General features: G+C 32.9%; 1 protein-coding gene and 1 long non-coding RNA gene across 5 annotated transcripts in view; one reads left to right on the top strand and one right to left on the bottom strand.

Moving 5' to 3' along the window:
* The window catches only part of LOC139812906 (GTP-binding protein Di-Ras2), an 88,606-nt gene that overhangs the window by 15,538 nt on the left and 56,700 nt on the right, over window positions 1-16,368 (top strand). For all 4 annotated transcript variants that reach the window (XM_071778090.1, XM_071778089.1, XM_071778091.1 and 1 more), the window contains one exon: window positions 10,437-10,472. The gene's annotated coding sequence lies outside the window, so the exon portion shown is untranslated. The remainder of the gene's footprint in view (window positions 1-10,436; window positions 10,473-16,368) is intronic.
* The window catches only part of LOC139812912 (uncharacterized), a 132,711-nt gene that overhangs the window by 65,245 nt on the left and 51,098 nt on the right, over window positions 1-16,368 (bottom strand). The window lies entirely within an intron of this gene.

Here is a 16,368-nt window from a genome sequence, read left to right as displayed (position 1 = left end):
TTAATATGATAAATCATATTAAGGAGTCGATCGCAAGTTAAAGTAGCAAGTCGCCTCATCCGATTATCAGCCTGCGCATAAAATTCTCGGAACGTTTCACGTTTTTAAGAATAGAATACCCTGAAAAATAGCACATGTGCGAAAAGTGCGAAATAATTTTTGGTATAATCAGAATAATTTGTGTTATAATGAGAAAGTTTTGTACTGTTTTTATCACGTAAAAGTTTTTATCACGTTTTCAAGTAAAAGTAGATAAAAATACGAAGATAATTTTGACTTCCTTCTCGTCTCCTATAAATGTAACGCATTGCGCATTAAAAATCTGATGCAAAACGATATTTGTAATAAAAAGCTGTCACATGTGAACAAATAAAACGCAATAATTAAACAATAAATTAATCGCAAACAGATGGATATTTTTAATCTGTATATAAAAATAACCAACATATCATTTTTTTCAAAGTAAATAGAGCCGTTAAAATAATTGGTTATCTGTGCACCGATGTATTAACGTGAATCATTGTATTTTATCAATTATCGCGCTAATATAAGTAATAACTTACGTATAAAACATACGGGAATTTATCTGTAAACTGTTTATTTGTAACATGGCTAGTGAAAAGAGAATAAGACGAATTTTTAATACGAATTATTAAATAAATTGCAAATGAGATAGGAGAAGAAAAGAAGATGCATGAGAATTAACATTAGAAAATCTAGTAGCATAATACATTCTATGTCTAGCAAGTCAAATATTACAAGTTATCAATTATCTTTGCGAGAGTTCAGCAAAATCTCTCGACATTTCTCTATTTTCTGCATCAGATATGAAAATCCTTGACCATTTGAGATTATTAAACTGAGCGTCAGATATTCATGTTTTTATCTTGATATACGGCGTTTGGGATTAACTCGCGAATTAAGATCGAACCAAAACGATTGCAAACAAAGCGACTCGGAAGTAAAATACATGCGAATATCGCTTTTCTCTTCTTCTCTTCCATATATAGATCATTTAATCCGTTATTATCCGATAACTCGCTGAAAATATTTTCATCGTAATGAAGTCTTGAGGGTAAATTATATTTCGGGTTAGAAATTGCGTTATTATACATGAGCGTTGAAATTCCTTATACAATCGCGCGATACACCGTAATACACTCACACTTTCAAATATGCATGTTTTGTTACATTAATTATTTCTCTCGAGAGCACTGGGGAAAAGCCTTTATTAATATTCCATGTTCTTGCATAACTAAACGAATTCTTCTTATACATATATAGCATCATTTACTTCCTTAATTTAGCAAAATAAATAAAAAAAAGCTTTAGCTTTATTCCCTTCTATCTATGTCAAAAATAAATTAAAAAATAAATAATTCAGTCCTTTATCTTATTTCTATTACATGCAATATTATCCCGTAGATCCGCTTGTGACTCTTATTCGTTTTGGATGTACTGCTAACGCTAATCACGCGATTTCACATGCTCCATCAGCTTGCAGCTTGCTTCTACATCAGCTTGCAGCCACATTAAAGCGACGGAATAGTATGCCAATGCCGTGAGAAATGAAACGAAATACCTATGCACTAAATGCGCGGATTGTGTTTTGTTTCTACTTGATGACGACTACTACAAAAAGAACGGCAATACTTATCTCAAACCGCACATAGACATGCCTAAGGATAATTGTCTGTCTGTGTCTCTCTCTTTCTCTCTTTTAATCTACTTATAACACGGCTTAATAATTAAATTTAATGTTCACGCAGAAGAGGCTGCTGTCTTCCAATTGATTAAAAAAGACTTCTTCCTCTACGAGATGAAAACAAAATAACTATCTTCAATTTAATCTGCTTGTATCATTTCTGAACAATATAGCAATTGCTATCATGGAACACGATTTCTTTATATCTTTATTTCATATGAGATCCATGAACTATTTCAGAGATGTGTTTATCTGTTTAATATTTTCAGCAAACACCAAGTAACATGCAACTTGTATGCAAGTTACAATTTCTTCTCAACAATGTAAATGCATTATAACACATGTGTTATATTGCATTACATGTATTGTTGTAGGGAATTATAACTTGCATGTAAGTTGCATGTTATTTGGTGTTTGCTGAGCTTCAATATTCTGAGTGGAAGCGCAGAGATATAAAATATAAATATGATTATTATTTGACGTCAATCAGTTATATAATAATAAGTTTGTATTAAGAGTTAAACTATATTATCCTATTTTATTAAGAGTTAAATTGTTATCCTTGTCTCTCTTTTATTTCTGTATTTCTGTATTTCTGTATTATCAAACGATCGATATTACATGAATCGATATTGAATGAAAACACTATAATGTTTTATGTATCTGATTGTGAGCTACTCTAAACTAATCGCTGGATAGCATAAAACTGCGCTATTGCTGTTCATGTCACGAATCAATTTATGATTGTATATGTGCGGAATACTATCTACATACCATTACAATGCTTTAGTAACGTATTCTGAAGATTAATTAAGGTAGAAAGCTGATCATGATATAAATTGACATAAAATCAATAAATATGGATGAAGGAACTATGAAAGATTTGAGTAAAATTGGACGTTATAAAAGAAAATATGAATAACAATTAGTATCGCGTTATTTAATAAATAATTCAGAATCAATATTTATATGAAGTGTCTTGGCTTCCTTTACTTATGCTTGCAACATGTACATATTTTTAAAAATCACCAAGTATTCACTTTTATCAATTCAAGCAATATTTTACTTTGAAAAGATATAGGAAAACCAAATGCAAAACTCTTCGACTTTATATAAAAAAATATTTAAGATAGAAAAAGAAGAAAAAACAAGTAATAAATTTAATAAGTTTAACATTTTTTTCCTTTTTATTATATTGCAAACAATAATTTATGTCTTTATTATTAATATGACATATTATGTCATATTATTATTAATATGACAACAAATATCTTGTTCCCATTTCCATCGTCCGAAAAATATGAATACCATAAAAGATATTATATTAAATAAAAATTTCATATTCCAAAAATATCAGTTTTATATTTTTATTTGTAACATTACTAATTTCCTTTCTCATAATCTTTATTATTTCTCTAAATAATGGATTTAAAAATTTAAAATTAATTACAATCATGCATTTAAAATTAATGAAATTAATATATTTACTTTCATGATACTGTCAACTGTGTTCTGGAAATCTTATCTGTGGAATATAGTGTTTAGCAAAAAGCATTAGAAATATTTTTAAATTTAGAATTTAAAGGCAATTTGACTTTTACAAAAATTAATATATTATTGCATGTCCTTTTTTACCAAATATTTTAGTTAAAAAATATTTTGTAATATGTCAATGTAAATGAGAAATGCAATGGATAAGCGAGAGCTCTAATTCTATGAGTTTTGTATTTGTGCATTCTTCTATACATAATCGTCATATTGTTATACGTGCATGTTTCGGAGTTAAATATTTACGTTAATCCCTATCCAGTTTATCCATCTCAAGACAATGAATCTATATGAGATATGTTACATGCGTTTGTCATATTTACAAATCCATTACCTTAGATTAAATTAAAAGATAAATTAACACTCACTAATACGATACAATAGCAGCAGCTTTGTTCCGTCGTTGAATGCTTCCCAGGTCTCTTTGTATTGCTTTTTTGTTCACACAAACTAATATTTGCAAAAGGGTAGTTAAGTACATTCGCTCGCATATTAATCACTCAATGCCACTCTGGTATATGTATTTAATGTTTTATAATATATTATAATGTTCTATACCTCGCATTTCGAATTATTTCCGAGGAGTACATTATTATCACATATTAAATATCTCATATACATATATATGTTTAAAGAAAAAGATTTATTCATATCGATTACACAAAGATTTTCGTACTTGAATTATTAATTTGTTACTAAGTATTGTTAAAAAAGTAATTGGTACTCGAATTTTGTAATGAAATAGTGATTTAATAATGATAATAATGCTTATATATATGTAACCTCCCTATCACTTCTAATAATAAGTCAAATAAAATGCAGGGAATATTTTAATAAGTAATCATCATCTCGATATGCTTATAAGTCGTAAATTGTAAAAGATAATTAATCATATAGTTATACAGTAATCACTAATTGTTAATAGGGAATAATCGGATTTCGGACGATAATAATGTTGCGACACCGGATACGCGGAGCGGACTGGCGCTGAGGTATATTAACCTATCTAAGTTATCAGAACACAAAAAATTTTATATGGAATTAATTTGCTAATTATTTGCTATATTTTTTGCTTTTAAAAGTAATTTTTGCTCCAGCTATTAAAAAGTACTTCTAAAAAGAAATAATAGCAAATAATTAGCAAATTAATTCTATATAAAATTTTTTGTGTTCTGATAATTTGGTTTAGATAGCTTTATATACCTCTGGCGCTATTATAGTTTTCTTCTCGAGAAGAGACCGAATGATAGTGCGCAACCAATCGCTCGCGAAACAATGATTTCGAAATATTTAATGCTTTTTAAAGCAAATATGACTTTAGATATTCTAATTTGGTTTTACGTTTTACATTTTTAATTAATTAATTAATACATTTTTAAATCTAATAAATTATTTTGTATGAAAACGTGAAATTTTCAGCGGTGGACATCGAGAAATATTTCTCATTGCACATTTAGCGAACATTTGATGTGAAAAAGTCGAAGTTCAAGTACCGTGTAGAGAATTATTTATTAATTGTTATGCTGCCATCTGCTTTATTTGATTATAAGAAGCGGATTTAATCTCAATACTATAATAGTAGCTTCAATAATTAAAAAAATAATTAGGTAATTATTAATGATACTATTAGTATTATTATTAGTATTATTAATATTATTATGATAATATTAAAAGTATGATGTCATAGGTATTTCTTGTACAAAAAATTTCATTAAGATTAAATCGCGTACAAAATAAAAAATAATAGGAATAAATAAAATGATAGCGCAGAGCTAAAGTTTTCGCATTTCTTTCTATTAATCACAATGCAAAATTTTAAATAAATCTTAATTTTAAAAATAACATTTGTTTTAAGCATAAAGAGTTACTAATATCAATGTGTTATTGATCGTTAATTAAATTAAAATTTTTTATCTATACAGTCATCAAAGCTCCGCTGCATTTCCACAGTCCCTGGAAATCTTTTCAATTTGGTCTTATAAAGAAACGTACGACCGACTTGTAATTACGAAGTTTCGATACTCGAGTGAATGGACGAATATTGAAATTTCGATAGGTCGACGTTACGCTTTCTCCGAGAGGCTTGTATCGATAACCTTTTGTGTCATTCTTTTGCGTACGTGAAGAAAGTTCTTTTTCATAATTCTTCATAATTAAAAAAAAACATCGTAATGTAAGACTGATGTATCGATTTTTGTTTTTCTTTTTCGCAAGAAAAAAAGAAACTTGACATGACTTCTTGCTTTACGTTTTCTTTCCTGCCAAAGTTTCCAGAGACTGTATCACTAACTCAGAGTCTATACTGAATGTTTATTCAGTAATCGCTGTTCAAATAAAGTATTTATTGATTTTTTATTGCTATTTTTTTATTTATGGCAAACGGTTGAATTATTTAAAGAAAGCCTTAACTTTCCTTTATCCCTATCCAAGTGCATACAATTCTTTGATTAATTAAAAACCGATATTTTTAGAATAAAAAATTGATTGAATATCACATCCTTGCACAGTTTTTTCTTTTTTTAAATTAAAATATCTCTGTAATTAATTCAAAACAAAATTTTGTTAAATTATATACGTGGTTAGAAATTTAAGAATTAAAGTTTCTCGCTCTTGCGCGTTTAAAAATTAATCCGTATGAAAATTTTTGTTCAAGAAGAATTAGTCTAACTTAATTAAGAAATTCATAAATAAAAGAATGTGCGGTTATACGTACGTATAATATTTTCTCAAAGGTTTTTAACAAATTGACAATTATACCTAAAAAAACAAGAATAAAACTCTTCAGATATACAATCAATTTAACAAATATACTAAAATAAAAGGCAAATGAGAACAAATGCCGGTGGTGAGATGAAAATAAATTATATATTATACGAACAAATTACAAACGACATACGTTTCGGTCTTTGGTTTAGTAGACCCTCTTCAGTTGGAAATAAAATAAGGATAAATAAAATAAGAAATGTAGATAAGAATAGTCTTGTGTCAGGCGGAAGACTATTCTTATCTATACTTTTAACTTGTTTTATTTATTCAACACTGAAGAGGGTCTAAACCAAAGACCGAAACGTATGTCGTTTGTAAGTTTGTATAATATATAATTTATTTTCTTCTCACCACCGGCATTGTTCTCATTTGTCTTTTATTTTATTGTATTAAATTATATAGACCTATTCTTAACTATGTTAAGCACAATCTGTTCTTTTCTAAGCTGAGATCTTTTGTCGTATTTATAGATCTACGGATCCCAAAATATGCTTGACATTTAAAATTCTCCTGCAATAAAATTTTTAGATGCAATTTTCAGAACACAATGCGTTCTTCGATGCGTTTAAAAACAGAGGATCGCGGAAGTTCAATCAGTCGAACGTCGCGGTCGGCTCGAATGTTCATCACCGCAATCAGCGGGATTGGTCCGCCCCGAATTACATATTGTGCAAACGGACTGTACAAGCAAACTGGCACCCCGGTGATCAAGTGATCAAGGATCTCGATCGAGGCGAATAAGACGTCGATCGAAGGGGATCTTGGAGAGTGTGCGGAAGCGCACGCATGCTGCGAAATTACGGCGGATAAGCCGATGACGCATTGAAGCGCAATCACTGGTCCATTAAATTTTCGTATTACCATTTCGTACTGTATATAGAGTACTATATATAGAGCCTGCCTCGCGTCATGGAAGACATAATCACGGCCACGAGCCGAGACATACGTCGAATGCCACACCTATACCACATCGGTTAAGTATCTCCTTGTCATGTCGCGCGATTCCGCCTCTTCTTTGACAGCCGTGACGAAAGTCTCTGTACCTCCTCTTCTCCTTTTTCCGACCCTCTTTCTCTCTATCTCTCACTTTTACGCGATACATGTCGGTCAGCCGTGTGATACACAATGACGGAAAATTCGCGCGCGATGCGATGCGAACTTATAGTACGAACTTGGCAACAGCGAGTCCACGAGAGAAAATCAATAGCGCCTTTTAACCCTCTCCTCTGTGAGATGGAAAAAAAACGCCGCCGACGAGTGTCGAATTGAGTTTCGTCGTTTATTGTTTATCGGTTATAATTGTTCGGACTTCTTTTTTGTAATTCAAACAGATATGCGCTACGCTCGCGTGTGAAAGAGAATAGCACTAGTAATCGCGTATGTAAACGAAGCTTATTGATTTACATCCACTGTTTCAATATGCGCGTGTCAAGCATGAAAGCATAATAGAATCCGTCTATAACAAGCGATGTAATGAAGTTCTCACTGTTGGTTAATTGAAATGATATTCTCGAAAACATGAGGTCCATATTTCTATGTAGCTGTCTTTAAAATATAAACAGTAAAAATTATTATAAATTTGATAACTTTTACGTATTACAGTTGAAAAAAAAACAAGAAATTACAAAGTTAATCGTTACTAGTTTAAATCGCGAGCCAAGGTGGCCCAGCGATCAAAGAAGACCACACGTTAGGGATGCATGCGCGAATGACTATAATAGTAATGATAAGGTCCGTGGTTCGATTCCGACCCGGCCTTCATCCCGAAAAAATTAATCGCAAAATGAATGTTTTTCGGAACATCTCTAGGAAATACAGATGACCCAAAGAACACGCGTTTCGCGATCAATTTTTTCGGGATGAAGGCCTGTAAACAGCAAATGAGCGAAGAATTTTGATACGTTCCACAGCTTGTTGGTGTCGAGGTGGTGTATTGTGCTGTATGAGTCTTTAAATATTTGCTCAAACAACGTCACACACACACATATATATATATTTTGTTGATGCCGCAAAATCGACCGGCCGCAAGAGGCCGGAGAACTTTTCGTACGTGATGCACAGCAGTCCATCCATGTTATCTGGGATAGACTAAGATCGGTGACGTAACACGCACGGAATAATTTAAGATAAGATCATTTCAGCATGTGCCACATTAAGTGCCATTAAATATCAGAGTATACATTTACGCGCAAACATTGATACTCGGAGAAGCGCGCCCGTTCTCCGCTCGTTGATAACAGTAATTAAGCATGTCACCGCGTTAACAGCGAGAAAGTGTCAATAAAAGCGCAATTTAAGCGAGATGCAAGGTTAACGCTCTGCTAACTTGATAGGCAGGGCTGCCATACTAATCGATGTGAGAAAACCGTGGCGAGGAAACGAGGGTGCGGCGTTAATTGAACGTTATCGCTGATTAATCGATGACATTCGAGAGTATGTACGGCAGAAATACGACTATATACACGTATAACGGAGAGCAGAAATTATTACGTATATAATACGTACATTACTGTGTTAAAAATATAACTTTAACATATATCTAATATTACGTTTATAAAATGTCACTGTACAAACATTATTTTTTGAAATTTATTTCTGGACAAAAATATAATTTCAACGAAATATGTGTTTCTGCGTCACGACCGCAGAAATAAATATAGATTTAATAATCATATACCGGAGCGCCTAAGTCTGGTTTATCCACCAAGAGATTATAAAGCGCTCTCATATTAGAGTCCTTTAAAAGTACACGCTTATGCTCTCAACTCGAAGAATATATATGCAATTTATAAGAAATATCTAATTTTAATATGACAATATTTTATACCCTTCCCAGAATTTATTCTACCAAAGGGAAATATCATGGCAATTACATTGTTATTAGATCGCGAGCCGTTTTTTATATCGGTGAAAGAATTTTTATCTCATTTCCGTGACAAATGCAAGCTGCCAGTAACGGCAGTTCCCGGAATGTTTATGACGTCTGCTAATTTAGATTGAATTGTCGAGACGCAATTATAAGACCTCGCCCGGCGAGTGATTCAAAATGAGTTTCTCCCTTCGCGTAAGACTGTCGTGAAATTTCAGATTACACGTGCAAGACGTTTTCATTAACGCTGCTATGATTGCTCATAATTACAATTTACGTCATACACTTGATGAGTTGTTCTTTTATATAATGTATTGATTTACCGAAACTCCTACGCACACCTCTCCACACTTATTGTTAAACGTTTACAAGCGGTACATGGGGAAACAAAATCTTTTATGAAATAATTTGTTGTTGTAGAACTTGTTAAAAAAGTATATATGATAAAATGTAGAGTTATTAGAACGTTATAAATCGCTAACAGAAAAATTTTAGAGAAAATTTTCAGAGACCTCGATAGATCTGACAATTTCGATTAATTTTAAATAATAACAAATTTTATTTAAACGATGAAATTTATTTTAACGCTTTATGATCAAGATATTTAATATCTCATGTTAAAACATTGTGAAAATAATATTTAATCAAGTATCCATTTAAAAAATCGCTCTCAAATTTATTGAAAAAACGCAATTCATGGTGTATGTACACAAAAAATCGAGTTACTTTGAGAATCAATGAAAAATATTAAATTTCTAGATATAAAGATGAAAACGGGGGGTAAGTTAGAAAGGAAGAATTCATTTTATGACAATGACAGCACCGGACAACAACAGCGTTCAACCTTGTTCGCGTAATTCGTCTGAAAAAGCAACGTTTCACGCTCAATATGTTCAAGACGTTCTCGAAGAACCCACTCACGAAAATCAACCTGTGCGATCGCCCCTGTCCATTCTCGGAGATATAAAGCAGAACATTGTTTTACCAGCAAATCGCGAGACAGTTTTTTTCCACTTGATCCACGAGCTCAACCTTTCGAGGGCTTAGAAGAGCACTGCTTCTTCCGACATTTTTACAACCAGCCTGGCCCGACAAAATACGTAACCTAGACGTAATCCTACTATGTAATCTGGACAACATCTTTCTCGCTTTCTTTATTCTTATCCTTAATGTTACTGTATTTCGTGTATGATCTGTACTGTCATTGAATAAAATGTCATAAATCGAAAAATTATAAAAAATGTGCCTCTTTATTTACTTTAAATTACGAAGACTTATCATAAAAAGATAAAATCTTAAGCGTATAAAAAAAAACTTTTAAATTAAATGCATTAAGATTCTTTTTACTTTATTTTACCGGCATTATGAGTTACAAGATATTATAAATTATAAGCTATATAAAAGAAGATATTGAATGGTCAAAGATGATTTATATGTATATAATATACAGATAATAAGTATAATTATATATATTTGGATAATATATGTATATAAGTTTTAATAACTTTCTAATAATATTTCTAACAATTTATTTTCTTTTGCTTACAGATTCAGTTTTCCGCACAGAATATTCTGCATTGAAAGGTAAGGTTCAACATGACTATAAGAAAATAAATTGTACGAATTTAAAAACTTAAATTACTGTGTCAATATTTATAAACTCACTTTTATTAATTAGTCAAATTTGATCAGGGAAGAATTTAATAATATTGCATTTAAGAAAACATTTTAAGGAAACAAATTGTCAATGTATAGGGAAACCAATATTAGTTCGCGTGAACTAATAACTCTGAACGCTTTTTTAAAACTTACAATTAGCAAAGTTGCAATTAGAAAATTAATTCGTTTAAGAATTAAAGCAATTCTAGAAAAACATCTCGTATTATTCGCAATCTGTTATCTCATGCCTATCTACACATTTGCCCTTTTCTCACACCATGTCTCCATCAAAGATTATAACGGCATGTCATTCGAGCTGAATCCGTCGCCGTAAAATACATTCGCAACGGTAATCATCATTATCTCGTATGTAACCGATTGATCGAGCTTGTTGATCACTTTTGCGTTTATTTGGTAAATATTAAAGAAAATTATCCGCTATATTTTCCGCACATATCTGGGACACAAGTCGTAAAGCAGCGTCTTCGGGATTAAATCCCATGTGCAACGTGTCTACGTGTAACGAAATTGGCATCGGTCGATTCGCGCGTGAATTTCTTGACTTCGATTGGATTGCGGAGAAAAATTTTACGCGCAGTGTTCACACATCGTTGACCACGAACCGAGATGCGACGAGTCGTAACGGATGCGCATAAAATATGCACTGGGATATGCAAGGAAGCTGTCGAGCGCGTTCCGAGATTTCAATTTAGAGAATTGCTCGCGACTGTGCAGTTTTCATTAGACTTGATAGGTAAAGGTCGTTTTATTGTATTTATTTTATAGTAATTTTAGGTGCAGACGTAATGTGCAACGCGTCAAATAAGATACGTCGATGTATCTTATTCGTCTCTAAGATTTAATGTGGAAAATAAAAAACTTGCCAATAATTACCACTTAAAAAAAAAAAATAAACATTAAACTCTTAAAATGTGCTACTAAAATGTCTTTGTTTGGCCTGAGCGTATTTTTACAATAAAAATTTGTTAGCCAGGCGACAGGTCGAAGCACGCAGCTCCATGTCTATTATTAACGGAATCGCTACTTCGTTTTCCAACGATTGTCTAACTGCTTCTAAACCGAACCGTTCGTTCGCATCGCGAACGTGAATGCCGCTACCGGTCTGTCTGTTTCATACTTGTCCAACTCCTCCTTCCCACTTCGGCTTGCTTGTCCGATAAGCATTCCGACGTGGCTTTAAAATTAATGGCTTTCAACCACGAAGGTTGACGGCGCCCGCTATTGACATCGCGCGCGCCTGTAAACGAACAGGAAGTTGTGCGACTCGCATGCGCGCGAAAATAATTAAACTCGAGAACGAGTTGCATGTGCGGTCGATCGATATCTTCCATCAAAACCTGCGTTTTTATAATTATCAAACCCCGGAGCGTTTCCTGATTATAAAATAGTTTTCAGTTTCTCATCGTTTTATAATCAGCGATATAAGCAGTTTTAGTATTAGCATCTCTCTCTCTTTTTTTCTGAAACGTTCTTACTTTGCCGGAAACGTGTAGCAGCATTTTTTCAAAAAATCCTGCAATATATTTCGAGATTATTGTATATAATGCCCGAGATCGTTGGATATTTCTTTTCATAGAAAAGAAACTAAAAAGATATACAGTTGTTTCCGAGTTGTTTCAATGCCGATGTAGCAATACTTCTGCATTATTTATGCTTAATATTTATAAGTAACGTTGGGAAAGTAAATATCAAGTGAACATCAGATGAACAATAGAATCAGAAGCATAAAATGTTTCGTTTTTATTGATTCTAACTAGACCTTTCCTTTATATAAATCTAATTATCAAGTCTTAATTATCAAGATATCTATTTCTGGAGTTTTAAGATTCATGACGAGTGATGAATTTTAACAAGTTTTTACGCGAAGGAGAGTTAACTTAAAATTTGTGATACAGCATGACTAAAGACTCTCCCAGGAAATCCTGTGTAAACTATACAAGTTAAAATCTATGAATTATTTTCCCGATCATGAGAAACAACGATGGTAACTCGGTTTAACGAGGCGTTCGCTTCTCAGCGGACGCGAGCTATCGATATTCGCGAGCTTTGAGTGCGACTAATGGCTCGAACCACTTGTTGAAAGCGAATTCACTTGAAACGCTTGCATTTCGACGAGATCTTTGATTCACGTCCATACTTTTCGAACGGGCGAGTTTCGCTCTTTTATCGTCCCGGCTACAAAGCAATCTAGCTTGCAAAGCTTTAAATAAATTATAAAATTAAATAATAAAAATTAAATAGTAAAAATTAAATTAAAAGGAAGTTCCAGGTTCAAACCCTGACCGAGGTAATATTTTTCGCAATGATTTCTTTACAGTTTTTTAGATGCATATAGCATCAAAAATTAAATCGAATCGATTTAATTAGGTGTAGGGGGGGATTTTATTATTCCAACCGGAGTTGTGTTTCAAGTCTGACAAATCTAGTCGGCACGCAGTCAAAGGTTGGAAAATATGTAAAATAAAAATATATAAATAAAACTTTCGCGCATCATTTACCGCGCTGGTTCTTAATTAGCCCGGTTTATTCGTATGGATTTTTCATTAAAACCTATATACTTTGAATTTTAGTAAAAATTAAAATTAATAATAAAAATATATATATTTATATATTTTTAAATATTAATTATTTATCATTGAAGGAATTATGATCATTATAGTGATTTTTTAATTTGTAAATACTTATAGAAAAATATGTTTATATAACTAATGTGTATTTATAAAATTACAAAAATAATTTTTACTAATACAAATTGATATTTATCTCAAAAATATTATTTAACGAGAACTTACAGATCTTTTTACAAGCAGGTCACTTTTATCTAAAATTTTGCCATCTTATTTTCTTTACCTAAACAAAAAATGAATTTTTTAATCCAAAGAGTCGTACATCGAACGAATACATTGTCGATTCGTGAACAAATATTTCACTTCAATCGAGGCATTTGGGGGAAGCGGCGAGAATCGTGGAAATAAAATTTTTGCAATGGATCGAATGAAGGAGTAAATTGATGTGCCACAAGTAACGAACTGCAAAGCTGCCGCGTCGATTATTTGCAAATGGTGATCGAAAAACGATTCGATTAGTAGCTTACGCGCACATGGCAGTGTTGTGTCCAATGTAATTTACATAACTACGTTTCCATTGAAGCTTATAACGAATCTTTTACGTTGCAGCTGTTCAAAGTCGGTAAATGTAAAGCTATTGCTACATTACATAAACTTTCTTCCTTTCAATATAAGAGTTAAGGTCCAAAATTATCGATAACAAAGAGCTTCTCCAATGCTCTGTTTAAATGTAGCAAATGTTGAGTTACACGTCTAAAGAGAATAATAAAATAAAGAAGGTAAAAAAAGATAGCATATAAAACACTGTCCAAATCTCTATAGAATCCTACGTCGCAAAATTGTAAAAAAAAGAGTTTTCTCGCGGAAAGAGATGTATCTCTTTCTCTTTTCTCGCATCTGGAAATAAAATTTTCTATCCGAGGTGAAATGCACAGCGCTTGTCACCGCGTACGCGACCTTTTATGTAGTAATAAATAATAAGGTAACTGTCGCGCGCGTTTTCTTCTTTCCGGCCGCGCAACGAGATAAAGCGGCCTGATATCCCAACTGCCGCAGACGAGAATAGACGACGGATATGCTGACGACAACTTCGCGGTATATTTTATAGAGGCTGTTATATTATATCCCGCGCATTGCACACCACTCGTCGTGTGTCGCGTTTATTCCACCGTGTTGTTCTAAACACGGTTCTCTCAGCTACAGAAATATGCTCTTTCTGAATAAAACATTACTGTACTTTTCCGCTGCCGTTTACCGTGCAGTATCGTGATTGTGTAACTCTACGAGAGCAGCAGAAAGTCATTACTTTACTAATTTTTTTAAATTATTTTTTATCTTTCTCCTCGATTTCGTTCCCTTGCTTTTTCATTGCTTTTTTTTATCTTTTTGCTCATATTCAATTAGCGAGCTGTAAAATAAACGTACGACCCATGCAATTTGCGTTTCTACAGAAAATACGCCTCGAGCGCGCGCTTCTAACAATCGTCCGACCGATCCGAAAAATAGTTATCAAGCGTTTGAGAAGCCTTCGGGCATGGTCGAGATCCACTCGACCCTTTACCAGAGGGCTTTGCCACTTTCTTTGCGAGAACTCAATTACCGACCAGCTGCTAAACTTTTCTAAGAGATAATAATCATAATCGAAATATAACGCTGCAAGGGCAAATTATTCTGATCGGTTTTTCGTACACCTAAACTAAATACACTATGTCTATAAATGAATATTCCTTCTTTCGCTGTGATCATTGATTGTAAAACGCATGAAAGAAACAAAAAATAGAAGAAATTATAGGATTTTTTAATATCCACTTTAATATCCGATAATATGCGCAGATTGATTATCGAAATACACATTATCCAATTATTCGAAAAACTAGCTGTTATTGAGTAAATGAAGATTACATTAATTCAAATTAGTGTTATATATGTATATTTCAGTAAACTAATTGTGGCAATAATTAATAATTATTGCTACAATTATTATTATAATGTTCTACTTCAATATATATCTATTTAAAAAACGTTCGACTTTTTTTACAGGGTACATTTATGTATACCGAGTCACTTTTTATCGCATAATCAATATCGCTGGAAAGATGCTTCTGGAGTTTCTATTTTGAAGTTCAACGTCGCGTTTTTCAAAGCACATTACCGTGTGACGCGCAAATTCGCTCTCTCGATTGAAGCTTTGACGAGAGGCGTCGCCGACGTGCGAAATCGCCGGTCAAAGTTACGTCGTGTCGTCGGGTATCGAAAGAAGGAACCTCATTTATGTCCGTGGGGAGGCCTCGTCGAGGACCCCTGACCCGATTTCGCCGCGTCCGTATCTTTGAATCGGCGCTGGAGAGCTACCTTCCTCAGCGGGATTCATCATCACGTATAGAAAGCGTTAAGGCCTTGGTCGAACTAGCAAACAAGCACGTAACCGCTTCTGGTAAAATCTGCGCCATCCTGTCGCGATTTCGTGCTGAGAATTCTCGCCGCTGCCACCCACAAGAATTGCCTCTTGCCTCTCAAGACTAAGTCAAATATATTTCAAGAACGTAATGAAACGGAGAGACGAGCCATGATTGCACAAGCATCGTGATATAGAGTCAGCTGTCACTTGAATAATCGCGAGAAATTAGGAAGTAATCCTGCAAGCATTTCAGAATACCAATTGTATTCTGGAGGAGTAATAATTTAAATAAATGATTGTATATTGTGATTATCTTTTTAATAACACTTTGAAATTAATTAGCTAAAAACGTATGTTTTTGTATTAACGCGCAAGAAGAGCAAGAACTCGTATACGAACGATCATCAAACTTTTCATGAAACGCGACGATTACAGTTTTACCACTTGATATATTATTTGCTTACGTGAATAGAGTTTTTGAGATGTGTATATTATGGTTTAAAAAAGTATTTTATTTATCTACTAATCGAACATTATTAATTATCGTGAGGGACGATTAATAACATATATATGATATATGAAATAATTACAGAAATCAATTTCAAATTGATTAAATATAAGTATCATAAATAAAAATTAAAATTTGTGATACCAGAAATAAGATGAGGTGTGACATTTTAATCAATTACAACGCGCGAGCGATACAAAAGTATCAATAGTCTCCGATTCCGTAATCATTTTTATGTCACACGTGCTTGGAACTACGTGCACGCGACGCGTGCGTGATAGGCCACTTTCCACGCACTTGCAACATAAAATAGGGTATGCAACTCGT

Source organism: Temnothorax longispinosus, chromosome 5, assembly GCF_030848805.1.
Source record: "Temnothorax longispinosus isolate EJ_2023e chromosome 5, Tlon_JGU_v1, whole genome shotgun sequence".
Classification (NCBI taxonomy): domain Eukaryota; kingdom Metazoa; phylum Arthropoda; class Insecta; order Hymenoptera; family Formicidae; genus Temnothorax; species Temnothorax longispinosus.
The sequence above is the reverse complement of the archived record's forward strand: the minus strand, read 5'-3'. Positions and strand labels throughout refer to the sequence as shown.